General features: G+C 42.9%; 1 pseudogene; it reads left to right on the top strand.

The window, feature by feature from the left end:
• The first annotated feature begins 9,602 nt into the window (after positions 1–9,602).
• On the top strand, positions 9,603–11,011 carry LOC127131428 (glycoprotein 3-alpha-L-fucosyltransferase A-like; annotated as a pseudogene).
• Positions 11,012–13,839: the final 2,828 nt, after the last annotated feature.

The raw sequence follows: 13,839 nt of genomic DNA, 5'->3' as shown, positions 1-13,839 counted from the left end.
CTGAATCTGTGGGTGCTCACTCAGATGGTGACTCAGTTCTCCAGACATGGGTTCAGATGCCAGTTGATCAGATTGACTTTGGGTTTCAGATGGTTGTGATCAGAGTTCAAGCCGAAGCTTCGGATCCTGTGTGCCGAGATGCACAACCTGCCAGTCTTGGCTCCATCCTTTGCATCATAGCATGTTTATTTTCCAAAAAAATAATAATGCATGAAAAAAAGTTAACTCGCATGTGCATATCCTTTTCAGGATCATTCATGATAAAATAGCATCCGCATCATATGCATATCATGCACATATCATCCTTGCATTGCAGACATGCTTGGGAGAGACTTCTCACTCTGGGTTTTGACTGAGACGGGATTGTTGATCATCGTCCGCACCGCAACCAGATTGAATCATCAGAGGAGTATGGATCAAGTCCAAGCTGAGTTGGCTGAGATGAGGGCAGAACATGGCCCAGTTCATGACCATGATGCAAGGAGTTGTTCAGGGGCAAGAGGAGCTGCGTGCTTTAGCCCAGAGACAGGAAGCTGTGATTCTGCCGCCCAGTCGTGCTTCACCAGAGAGGGTCCCTGTCAATTATCAAATTACTGCTGTCACTATTCTCGTCAACAACTATGCCGTGGGTGAAGATTTGAGGGGTATTATAATCAGTGGACAGCCCCTTGCTACAGAGACTGTTAATGTCAGAGCAACCCTTGCTCCGGTTCGCCATCCTGGCTCTTCAAATCCTTCAAGTTCTAAAAAGCCATCCTCTGGGGCACCCAGAAGGGGAGAGGGTGAAACAAACGTTGTGCGCCGTCGGAGGAGCGTGAACAAAGGACAGCATCGGCAAGTTGCTGCTGTGACTATTCCAGCCACTCAAACTCAACAACAATAGAGAAGACCAACTCAGCAATATCAGCATCAACAACATCGTCCTCAGCAGCAGACTTACCGGCCTCCCAATGGTAATCAAGCCAGTACGAGTAATGAGAGGAAGAAGATCATTTTTGATCCGATCCCTATGTCCTATGCAGAGCTGTATCCCTCTTTGATAGAGCGGAACTTGATTACTCCCAGAGACCCGCCGGTTATACCCGTCAACCCTCGGTGGTGGTATAGGCCTGAACAGCATTGTGTGTATCATTCGGGTGCTCCTGGTCATGATGTGGATAGTTGTTTCCAGCTAAAGATGAAGGTTCAAGACCTTGTGAGGTCAGGGATTCCGAGCTTTGAAGACTTAGGTCCCCGTGTTAATCAAGCTTGAAGACGGCAAGTCCCGGGTTGGTGATGGTTATTCTTCTGAGGTCTTCAACGAAGAGGTTTGTTCAAAAGCAGAAGTTGCTGATGCAAAGGATACTGACATTTGTCATCCCTGGTGGGATCTATCGCAATTGGGTCACTGTGGGCGTTCCTACAGTCGTTCATAAGTCAGAGTAATAATCACTTTTTTTAAAAAAAACCCTTCTCCCATGCCAAAAGGAGAAGTGATGACATTGTTGGCAACATTTTGTGCAATGATATTTTCATTCAAATAAATTCATGTTAAAACATTTGTTTTTCCATTTGTTTTCCCTTTTCGTTTTTTGCATGAAAGTGGTGATCACAAAAAACCTTAAAAACAGGAATAAAAACAATCTTTTCATCTGCATAACGATTGTCTTATTTGATTTCCAAAAAGCTTTTCATATCAAAATCATTATGCAGGTTGTTTCTTAAACCCATTGAACACAATGATCTGACGTCATCTCCCAATTGTGAATTCCCTGTATTCGAAGCGGAAGAAGATGATGTTGAAGGGATTTCTGACGAGATTTTCCGACTTCTTGAGCAAGAAAAGAAGATCACTCAACTGTATCTCGAGAATCAGCAGAACAGCCAACTGGGGCATAAAAGAAAAAGAAAAAGAAAATACAAAGAAAGAAGAGGGTGCAAAATCAAAAGAAATCAGAATCAAAAGAAAGAAAGAAAGAAACAAAAGAAAAAATAGCACCCTCAAAGTCCCAAGTTGACTGATGCTGAATTCGATCGAAAAGAAGAGATTAACTGCCATGTGTCATGGTCAGTTATATCAGCGGAGAGTGACGAAAGCACGCTATAAGAAGGTCAAGCCTCGTGTGTTCCGAGGGACCCTGTGCTCAAGAAAGTCTTGTCTTTCGTACCCGATTCCAGGGGCAAGTGAACCCTAAGCTATGAATGCCCATAGGTTGTCAAGAGAGTCTTTTCAGGCGGTGCTCTGAGACTTACAGCAATGGATGAAGAAGTTCACTCGTCCTGTGAATTCCCGATGCAGTCAAGAAATACTTCGCAAAAAAACAAAAAAAGAACAAAAAGCTCGCTAAGTCGAACACCCCAAAGGGCAACTTAGGCAAAAAGGAGCGTCTCGGTGGATTGAAAACCCGAAAGGGCGATCCAGGCAAAAGTTAGAGACATTGAAAAAAAAAAAGAATTCGTATCCCGCTAGATTGAGCACCTCACACTGGGGCAATCTAGGCAAAAATTAGGGATTTGGCAAGTAACTGCATCTTGACAAGACTGTGTTCTATATCTGTCATCCGTCAGGAATCCTCGATGCGTCGTCGACTGAAGCTCTGAATACATCGAAATTCAGAATGGTAGAGTAAGGGTCATTATGTTCAATGTAGCCCTCTCCAATATATATCACCGATTTCAAACTTGTACAGATCTATGGAGTCTCGCCCTTTGCAGACTACCATTCCATCACATCAATTTGAGCTTTTATCCAATTATTTGCACTCTTATTTGTTTCAACTCAACAAACGTTTTGCATGTTTTAATTGATAAAGTATCATTGTTTTTCAAAATAAATAAATTTTTCAAAATTGTTCTCAAACTAAGTGAATATTCACAATGATGGAAGGATACTTAGGAGACCCACAGTGCTCTCCCAAGGGCGGTATGATTACCAACAGGTAAGACAATTGTTCGTATCTCGAGCATGACTGTATCTTTTCCCTGTAGAACCTCTCATGGTTTCTCCTCAGCGAGATTGCCCAGTGTAGTGTTGGTTGAAGTTGTTCATCTTCATGTCCCCGGCAGTGCAGTTTTTTTTCTTCCAAGTCCCTATTAGCACCTATAGTGGGGCATCCCCAGTAGAGTGTTGTTTGAGCCCTATTGTGGGGCATCCCTAGCAAGTTTGCTGTTTGGACGCTTTTTGTGGGGCAGTCATAGGCAGAGCATTTATTGAAGACTTCAACTTTCCTCTCTCCAGCAGAGCAGTCTTCCTCCCTCCCCCAGCATGGGTGCTATTCTTGGAAGATTCAGTATTTGGTGGATTGACATCCAGTACTCCATCATGTCCTCAGATAGATCCCCAGCGGAGTTGTTAGCATGAGGAGCTTTATTAAGGCCTATCTATCTTCATCAGAGATCTGGTTGCTTCTGAGTATCTCTGATTTCCAGCACGAGTTGTTGTGACGCGTCCGCCAGTATGTTGAACTCTTTTCTCCGGTTATGACTGACGATCCCTCCGGAAACCTCTGGTGGCCTTCCTCCCCTGCAGGATGGTGTTGCTCCCTGATATCCCAGTCTCCAGTGGATTTTCGCGTCTCTCTGGTGACTTTGGTTTTCCCTCCGGAAGAGTGGTACCGGATGGTTGATTCCCGGACCTGTGTGTTGAGCACGTCTGTTTGTCAGCATTCATCATACATTTTTAGATCTCTCCAGTAGATCCTCCCTAACAGATTTGAGATCAGTGTCTCCTTAGTGAGCCTGAAGGTTACTGCCTTCCCAGTAGGGTCTGTGTTGATGGTTTTCCCTCAGTGAGATCCCCAAGCGGATCGGGTTCGGAGAAAATCATCCCCAGTAGAGATAAGAATGGGTTGCCTCCCCTAGTAGGGCAATCTCCAAGCAGTTCGGGTTCGATGGAGTGCATCCCCAGCAAGGTTTGTCTTTCCCCACCAGGGTGGAAGTTGACGTGATTATAAGATCCTCAGCACAGTTCCTGGAGTTCCCCGGTGTTGTCTCTGGAGGAGACGTGTGTTTATGCATTCATCATTTAGATAAGCATATCATATTGCATCATTAGTGCATAGCATTTCCATGATCATGGGGCATTGTGTAAAACAAAAAAACTCATGCATCAACATTGCAATCATGTCCATTAGCCCTAGGCCGTGGTGACCAGCCGAGTTTGGTTTGTTGGAAAGAGTTTAGCTTCGCGCCATTGGATCGGCTTCAGAATTGGGTTCATCAGCATGGTTGAGAGGTTGGTGCTTTCCCAACAAGTGACTCCTTAGTTGAGTGGGTATCCCCAGCAGTGTTACTCCCCGAAGTTGGCAGCATCTTGCAAGCTTAGGTCCATTCCCTTAGCAGAAGTGGGTGTGTCTGATCTCTCCATGTAGAGTCTACCCCTTAAGCAGAAAGTGTCTACCATTTCCTTCTACGCTCCCCACTGAGTTATCTCCTCGTGGATGACGGTTGTTTCTGTTCCCTCCCTAACGGGATGGGTTTTCCCTATTGAGTTCTTTCCTCATTAGGATGAGTCTTGATTCAGGTTGCCTTTCTGGAGCGATCCTAAATTGGCTTTCTTGTTCGCAGTCTTTTGTACTTCTCTGGGGCATAAATGAATGGTTGCCCACTAACCGACACTCATTCATCTCATCCTCAGCGGAATTTTGGGCTTCTACCTACAAACCGGTAGTTGTAAGTCCTATTTCTGTGGTTTTCTACCTACTAACTGGTAGTTGTAAAATCCCATTTTCAACCCCTAGCAGAGGTAACCATTGTGGTTCATTCTGATTGTTGGCGGATTTCGCGGTCTTCTACCCACTACCCGGTAGTTGTAAATCCTTTTTTCTCACTCTGTCTCACAGTAGATTCGCTTGGTGGCTTCTACCTACAAACCGGTAGTTGTAAGTCCTATCTTTGTGGTTTTCTACCTACAAGCTGGTAGTTGTAAAATCCCACTTTCACCCCCTAGCAGAGGTAACCTTTGTGGTTCATGCTGTTTGTGGCTTCTACCTACAAACCGGTAGTTGTAAGTCCTATCTTTGTGGTTTTCTACCTACTAGCTGGTAGTTGTAAAATCCCACTTTCATCCCATTGGCAGAGTTAACCCTGTGTGCTCATCCTATCAATGACTGATTACTTTTCCGTGGTTTTCTGCCTACTAACCGGTAGATGTAATCCCCTCTTTGTGGTATTGATAGTCTTGTCCCCTTTGGATACTTGCCCTGATCAAGCAGTATTGTCCCCAGTGGGTCTTCCCCTTCCTTTTGGGTATTTGCTCCGAGTTAACAACTTTATCCTCTTTTGATCGGTCATCTTTTGCATACCTAGTCTGGTACCCCGTTGCTTTTCTTTTCGGTCGTTTATCCATTTAACAACCTGCAACCCGGTTATGGATAATCTTCCATGCGAGTGTATTATCTACGTTTTGACGGCTATAGATAATATATCTCATGCACTCTTTGGTCAATCTTTCGATTGTTATCCCCAGCATAGGTCTTTGGCATGCGTGCCGGCTCACGTATCACTCTTTTGTTATCTTCGCCGATGATGATAGACATGAAGAGTTTTCCGGTATTCAAACCGAGGTGGTATTCAGACCAGTATTCCGGTATTCAGACCGAGGTGGTATTCAGACCAGTTTTCCGGTGTTCAGACCGAGGCGGTGTTCAGACCGAGGCGGTAGTCAGACCAATGCGGCATTCCGGCCAGTTTTCCCGATTTCCAGATCGAAGAAGTTCTCAACAGTCAGGACGAAGAACTTGTGGTGTTCAGACCAGTTTTCCCGGTATCCAGACCGAAGTGGCATTCAAGCCAGTCTTTCCCGATTTTCAGATCGAAGAAGTTTCCGGTATCCAGACCGAAGTGGCGTTCAGGCCAGTTCCCGATATCCAGACCGAAGTGGCGTTCAGGCCAGGTTTCCGGTATCCAGACCGAAGTGGCATTCAGGCCAGTTTTCCCGGTATCCAGACCGAAGTGGCATTCAGGCCAGTTCTCGGTATCTAGACCGAAGTGGCGTTCAGGCCAGGTTTCCGATTTCCAGATCGAAGAAGTTCTCAACAGTCAGGACGAAGAACTTGTGGCATTCAGGCCAATTTTCCCGGTATCCAGACCGAAGTGGCATTCAGGCCAGTTCCCGGTATCCAGACCGAAGTGGCGTTCAGGCCAGGTTTCCGATTTCCAGATCGAAGAAGTTCTCAACAGTCAGGACGAAGAACTTGTGGTGTTCAGACCAGTTCCCGATATCCAGACCGAAGTGGCATTCAGGCCAGTTTTCCCGGTATCCAGACCGAGGTGGCATTCAAGCCAGTCTTTCCCGATTTTCAGATCGAAGAAGTTCCCGGTATTCAGACCGAAGTGGCATTCAGGCCAGTTTTCCCGGTATCCAGACCGAAGTGGCATTCAAGCCAGTCTTTCCCGATTTTCAGATCGAAGAAGTTTCCGGTATCCAGACCGAAGTGGCGTTCAGGCCAGTTCCCGATATCCAGATCAAAGTGGTGTTCAGACCAGATTTCCGGTGATCAGACCAACATTGCTACTCTCATATTCCGATGCTTAGTGCGGCGTTCAGGCCATGGGTATTCCTGTGTTACCATTTATTTTGGTATTCAGGTCAACTTCCTGTTTCGGTACTCAGACCGATTTTCACCGTACCAGATGGATTCTTCTTTTGAGATTGCTTCTTTGACGATGCTGACAGGCATTGTTTCATAGGGATTCATGATCAAAATCCGGGTCTTCATAGTATTTAACCATCTCCCACTACGATCATGTGAAGAGCATCCTGCTTCATATTCTCTAGTTGAAGACGCTTAAATAGGGGCAACTGTCATACCCTGATTTTGCTCCTGAATTTTTTATGTTTTGATTGGCATGCTTGGCCTAACCTAACTTTGGTTTTACATGAGGTTTGTTTTTGATCCAAAGTCATGGTTGTGATTGTGGATACCTCTATGGTCTGGGTCATCTGAACAACCAAGTTTCTTGTGTTTCTAACCACTTGCCAGTCATGTTATTGGTTCATGGATACTATAACCTTATGGTCTTATTTCATGGTTTTGTTCATACACATTATCAGTCAAGTTATTTTCTTCTCAAGAGTCGAACATTCAAGCCAATTGTGAAAACAATCTCCAATCATTTTTTTCAAACCATTCAAATCCATTTCATCCATTTTAAACCAGTACATGTGATTCCATACAAGAAAAATAAACAAATTGACACTTTTGACCAATTGTTGACTTTGGTCAACAGTTGACTTTTTGGTCAACTTTGACCAAAGTCAACCCAAATCCATTAAACCCTAAATTCACCCATAATTTTCCATTGAATATCCATTTACAAGACAAAATACAAAAAAATCAATTCAATTTTAACTTGTTCATTTACCTATTCCATTCTAATTCAACCATTAAACCAAGTCAAATTACACATTCAAATCATAAAACATACATAAAGCCATTACAACCATGCAATCATACGTTCAGCCCATGGCCATTTTGATGTGCCAAAAGCATTTTACTTCGGAATAGAAATCCATCGTGAATATTGCGCGTGCTGGATGCAGTACCGTTTTCCGTCAAATTTGGCATGATGGGAGGGTCTCTAAATCCATGGACAAGTACCAATGAAAGGCATCGATATGTTTGTTCCTAGGAGTGGTCCAAATTCCCACCACCAGTGGTAACCTGGTTCTAAATAAATTGTTGCTTTGGTGCAAGAATCAATGTTGCATCTACAGTTGATGTGTGAGAATGAACGTGCAACTCCTAGGGTAAAAGCAAATACAGACTCCCCTGGCCAGAGGCATGCTGTCGAAGTAGCTAATCATAAAACTCATGGACCTGTTCCTGCACCTGGATCTGTCGGTATTGCTAAGGTTACCCAAGTGATGGCGAAAATCGCTTTTGCTGGTATAATGTGTATTGGACAGAAGTCTGTTTGCGAAAATTAACCGGCAAGAAAAGGAGTTGCCTGCTTTTTCAAGAAGAATTTTTCTTCGTTCCTGCAGTAATGACAAGAGGGATAACAAGCTTAGTTCGGCACCAACATGGTTGATAAGTCACAACAATGCAGGTCAACCAATATTCATAACAGGGATTAGTTGCTTCCGCTGTATCCTAACAGCATAGGGATTCACCAAGACTCAACAAGCAACAAATGTTGCAAACACATGAGCCAACTCCAACGGCAAATGCAATCCAAACACAAACCAAGCATCCAAGGAAACGGCAACGCAGCCATGCCGTATGGAGTCGACGCGGTTCAGAACAACATATTCGAAAAGTCGTAGCGACAGTGAAATCCAGCACGAGCTTCTAAATCCAAACTGCATCAAACCTCAACTATTCATCCAACTTTTAGGTGGTAGAACATTGTAACTGATACTATTAGAAGATCAAAGAAAACCACCGTTATCCAAGGCATTGCAGAAACAAAATGCCGGATCAGCAGCAGCAACCTAGACATGCTTATTCACAGCCTGTAGACACATACATCATGGGGTTAGCTACAAGCATACGCGAACGAAATGATTATGGTGACCAAGACAAACCTGCATTTCCTTTTGTACAGCTAAATGTTATACGCCTGTTTGCTGAACTAAGTGCCGCAGTCAACAAATCCGAGCTGGTAGATGTGATATTACCTCCTTTTCATAGAAAGCCTAGGAGAGGGGGACGCTTCAGCTCCTAGTTTATTGAGACTCCGACTTCTAGATGCCGTATCTCGAATGGCCAGTTTAGGTTTTGAGAAATCTTACCGCGAGACAGTGGTTTTGATGACTCGAAGTTACTTGAATAAACTTTCTAGATGTGGTGCAGCAGAAGTACTCGACGGATTGAATGTTGATAATAATGCTATCATAGGTGAAGCAAAAGCCAATGCAGTGATTGGACAGTCACAACAGCAATTCCTTGTTCGTACTGGGGCCATAGAAATGGGAGAAACGACATCTCATTCTGAATATTCGGATAACCAGCCGCGTCATACACTTTTACATTGGATTGACGGGTTTGCTCGTTTAGTACTGAAAGATAAGTTTAGCAATACTAAGAGCTGCAGAGTCAATTGCCATATGCATATTGCATTCAAGAAGGCTGGTGCGGTAAATCAATTAATACGGCTTTTGAGTTCCAATGATGATGCAATCCAACTGACAGTCACTCAAGCATTGGAAGCGCTGTCTGCTAGCAACATGGTTTGTCGCTTTATCAGAAGCATCTAGGTGGTGCAGTAAAGGGTTTGCTTGCCACTTTAACCCACATGGTCCCATTTACTCAGATCGTGAACGCGTTTAAATTTATGTATCAGATACGGAAATACTTGCAGTATGCTTCGGGCTTTATCATCTTGCATTGGCCAAAAGTCTTGCATGGGTGTGTATGTTTACGGAGTTCCACTGCTCGTAGTCAATGGATTCTTGGTGTTGATCACATTTTTGCAGCATACTCACCCTGCGTTGCCACATTACGATTCCTCGGAGTAGGACTGGTTGAGAGGAGCTTTAGCAACTGTGGACAGGAATTACGGAATCCTGAACAAAGTCTTCCACAATATTACAGACACTCATGTGGCACATCACTTGTTCTCCGCAATGCCACGTTATCATGCAATGGAGATTATCGAGGTCGGTGGATTCTTGTGGTTGGTGATAGTGGTGATTTGGGGTTAGAGATGGTGGTTGGTGATAGAAATTTGGAATCAAGGAATGAAACCTGTGAAGAATGGTTGGAGAGAGAGGATGCTGTTACATATTTAAGGGACTTTGTTAAGGAACCTGTTTTTGTTTCTGGTGCTGAACAGGAGTGGACGTCATGGGATGTAAGTTTGGGTTAAATGGGAACCAGAGACCTGATGCTACATTTGGTTTACCTCAACAAGCTGGAACGGAATGTGTTCTACGGTCAATGGAATCTGCACACTACTATCCAGAGAACAATCTTGCCATGGCACGACGGAAGGGATATAACATTGTAATGGCAACTAGTCTATCATCTGATGTTCCTGTTGGATATTTTTCCTGGGCCGAGTATAACATCATGGCACCGGTAAAGCCAAAAACTGAAAAGAGCTCTTGCAGCTGCGTTCATTTCCAACTGCGGTGCTCGGAATTTCCGGTTGCAAGCTCTTGAGGCCCTTGAAAGAACAAACATCTCCATTGACTCTTACGGTGGTTGTCATAGGAACCATGATGGAAGAGTGAACAAAGTGGAAACTCTGAAGCACTACAAATTTAGCTTAGCGTTTGAAAATTCTAACGAGGAGGATTATGTTACTGAAAATTCTTCCAATCCCTTGTGGCTGGAACTATCCCTGTGGTTGTTGGTGCTCCAAATATTCAAGATTTTGCTCCTTCTCCTGGTTCAGTTTTACATATTAAAGAGCTAAAGGGTGCCGAGTCCATTGCCAAGACCATGAGATACTTATCAGAAAACCCGGAAGCATATAATCAATCAATTAGGTGGAAGATTGATGGCCCATCTGATTCCTTCAAGGCCCTTGTGGATATGGCAGCTGTACATTCATCTTGCCGCCTTTGCATTCACTTGGCCACATCGAGTAGAGAGAAGGAAGAAAAAAAGCCCGACCCTCAAGAAACGCCCTTGCAAGTGCACTCGAGGGTCAGAAACTGTATATCATATCTATGTGAGAGAAAGGGGGAGATTTGAGATGAAGTCCATTTACTTGAGATCCGGCAATTTAACTTTGGAGGCCTTAAAGTCTGCTGTTCTTGCGAAATTCACATCCCTGAATCATGTTCCTGTATGGAAGTCTGAAAGACCGGAAGTTCTAAAAGGTGGCGATGAATTAAAGATTTACCGAATACACCCTGCGGGTTTGACACAAAGGCAGGCTCTTTATACGTTCGCGTTCGATGGGGATGTTGATTTCAGGGGTCACTTGGAAAACAATCCTTGTACCAAGTTTGAAGTCATTTTTGTGTAGCATGTGATGATGGTAACATCCCTGCAATTTACATGATCATGTAACAGAACTTTGACTTAACTGAGGGATACAGTTTTAGGCCAGCTCATTGGGGATTTACATGCAGAAAATATATGACTTCTTCCACTGAACAATATGTGAATTTACAGAATATATATCAGGCTAAGGCTGAGGCTGACATCCTTGCAATAGAAAGAGTGGCGAGAAATACTTTGAAGAAGATTGGTCGAGATCCAAACAGCATTCCAAGGACAACAGTTAAAAGCTTCTGTAAAAATGCAAGAAAACTCAAAGTTTGCAGATATCGCCTGATTGAAGATGAGTTTAATTCTCCAAACCTACCGGAGTTACAGAAGTACTTAACAGACGAGGATTACAGCATTGCTATGGGAATTTATATTTTGCTTCGGGCTGTTGACCGGTTTGCTGCTAACTACAACAGTTTTCCTGGACAGTTGACAGTGCAATGGACAGGAATATATCTCCCCCAAGTGGAACCTTTGTAACATCCAATGCCGACACTCTATGATTGATGACATGCACTCTTATCTCCGTCACCAGCAGCAACAACAATGTTGAAACACTACCGACCTGCACGGAAAGATTCTGGAGCAGCTCACCAAGGCTATTCCAGCGAACCAATTTCAATTCGGCAAAGGCATACCATAGTGAAGCAAAGTTAACAATATGGTGGTCGAATAGGCCCTGCAACATTGGTTTAGCACACAGTTAGTTGAGGTGTAATTAAAACATTTTCAAAAATTCAAAAATTCACAGTGGTGAAGTGTTTCTTACCAACAATGAAGTTGGAAATGAAGAGGAATTGGGAGAGGGACCACCAAGCTGGGGTGAGGACAAAAACTCAAAGCACCCTCTGTACAGGTACTTCCCACTACTCTGAGGAAGCTCAGCAACACAGCAGGAAACAGAGCAGAGAGCTGAGGAGATGAGAGATATATAATAGGAGGCCACTGTTCATGAGGGGGAAAAAAAGAAGAAAACCCTAATTTCAAAAGGTGAGAGGCGGCCACTGTTCACAGAGAGGCTGGAGGCAAAAATCTGAAGCAGGAAAACCTAAAGTCCCAAATTCGTTTACCCGGAGGCCAGTTTCTTCGCATCCTACACCGCCACCACTGCGACATTTTGTAAGGTTTCTTTCTCCCTATCTTTCTCATATGCTTATTGTCTGAAATACTTGTGAGAGTTGAGAGAGTTCGATTCACTGAGTTGGAGAGCGTGAGAGGGTTTCGGTTGATGTCATAAGAGGGACGAGAAGTGCGAGTTCGCCATTGCTAGCTAAGTTTGAGTTCGCAAGGTGAGAGGGAGTGAGGAAGACGATGCTTCTTGCTGTTTCCATTTCTTTTTCTTTTTTTTTTGCTTTTCTTGATTTTTAATTATTTCTTTTTTACTATTTAATTTATTTTGTTCTTTTTAATAAAAAATCAGAAAATGTTTATATGTTCTTATTTTCTTTTATTATTATTATTTATTTATTTTTTATTATTATTTTTTATTTAGCTTAATTTGTTTTTAACAGAGATAATAAAAAACCATAAAAATGTTTATTTTGTTTTTTTTATTTTGTTTTAAATCTGTTAGCCCAGTTCATATATTTATGATAGTATCTTAGTAGCAAATATTGTTGAGTGGTCTGGTGGAGAAGGGCAGTGTGCATTTTCTTGAGTGGGGTGGGTTCAATACTCATGAGTGGTGTTATTTAGCATTTTATTTCTTTTAGTTATATTATTTTTCTTTTAGCATTTTTTATTCTTTTAGTATTTTGTTAATATCCTTTTTTATGTTTATTATAATTTCATTTGTTAGTAATGCATAGTTCAAAAACCATTTTTTAAAAAAATTATAAAAAAAAATCATATTTTTCTCGATTTAACATCGAGCCCCTTTTTTACACCCTTGTAAGTCGATTGCTTTTTAAGCATCGCCATCGACCTCACATAGCTTACTCTTGGGCTTCCTTACAATGAGTCGGTTCCTTCGCACCTACACTCATACATTATTTAATGCTAATTCATTTCATTCTTTGATTATTTGATTTGATTATATACTTGTTTATATCTTACTTGTTTGATTAACTGTTGCCTACTTGTATGATGTATGAGGCATATACTTATATTGTTTGATTGCCATGACAACCCCCATTCATAACAAATGTACCCCTCTCCCATGAAATGTATAAAATTTACTCTTTCATTCTTTATTCACCTGTTAATACAAGAATTAAAATGAACACCCGATAACCATTTCAAAACAAGATCAAAACCTCGATCCAACGTCGAGTAATCATTTTTCAAAACCTAACAGAACCAGCACGTATTCATCCACCCCTTTTGTAAGCCGATTGCTTTATGCATCGCCATCAACCTTGTAAGTCGATTGCTTCATGCATCGCCATCTACCTTTACCCCATTCCTCTCCTTGCTCCATTCGTCGATTCTTGTTCCGATTAGGTAGCACCCATTAGGTAGAACCCTTTGTATGATAACATAGGTAGTATTCCCATACCCTTTTGCATGCTAACATTAGGTAGATATTCCCATTTGTAAATCCTAACACTTAAGTACACATTGCATGACAACTTTAGGGCAGAGCTTCCCCATTTCTTTTAGACCTTTCCGAGCGTCTCCGATCTTGTGGCATGTAGTCCGTTCTATTGCAAAGAGGTAACTGCCTAAGACTCGATTCAGCGAGCTGCGACACCTACTGCTAGGATGTGAACACATCGCCCACTCTCCTTTGACACAACTGGTGTCCTCCTTTGTAAGTCCATGTTCAGATGGCAACCCCTATGTAGGGGAACTACATCGCCCTGATCCTTGTTCCAGACGAGGTATGTAGGCAGGAGGTCGTGCGAGACCTCTCCGGGCACTTTTCCCTTTTTTGTGTGTGCTTGACAGTTATAGGCTCGAGTTCCCGACT

Source organism: Lathyrus oleraceus, chromosome 1 (assembly GCF_024323335.1).
Source record: "Lathyrus oleraceus cultivar Zhongwan6 chromosome 1, CAAS_Psat_ZW6_1.0, whole genome shotgun sequence".
NCBI lineage: Eukaryota > Viridiplantae > Streptophyta > Magnoliopsida > Fabales > Fabaceae > Lathyrus > Lathyrus oleraceus.
Note: the sequence above shows the minus strand (reverse complement) of the source record. Positions and strands in the feature narration are given on the sequence as shown.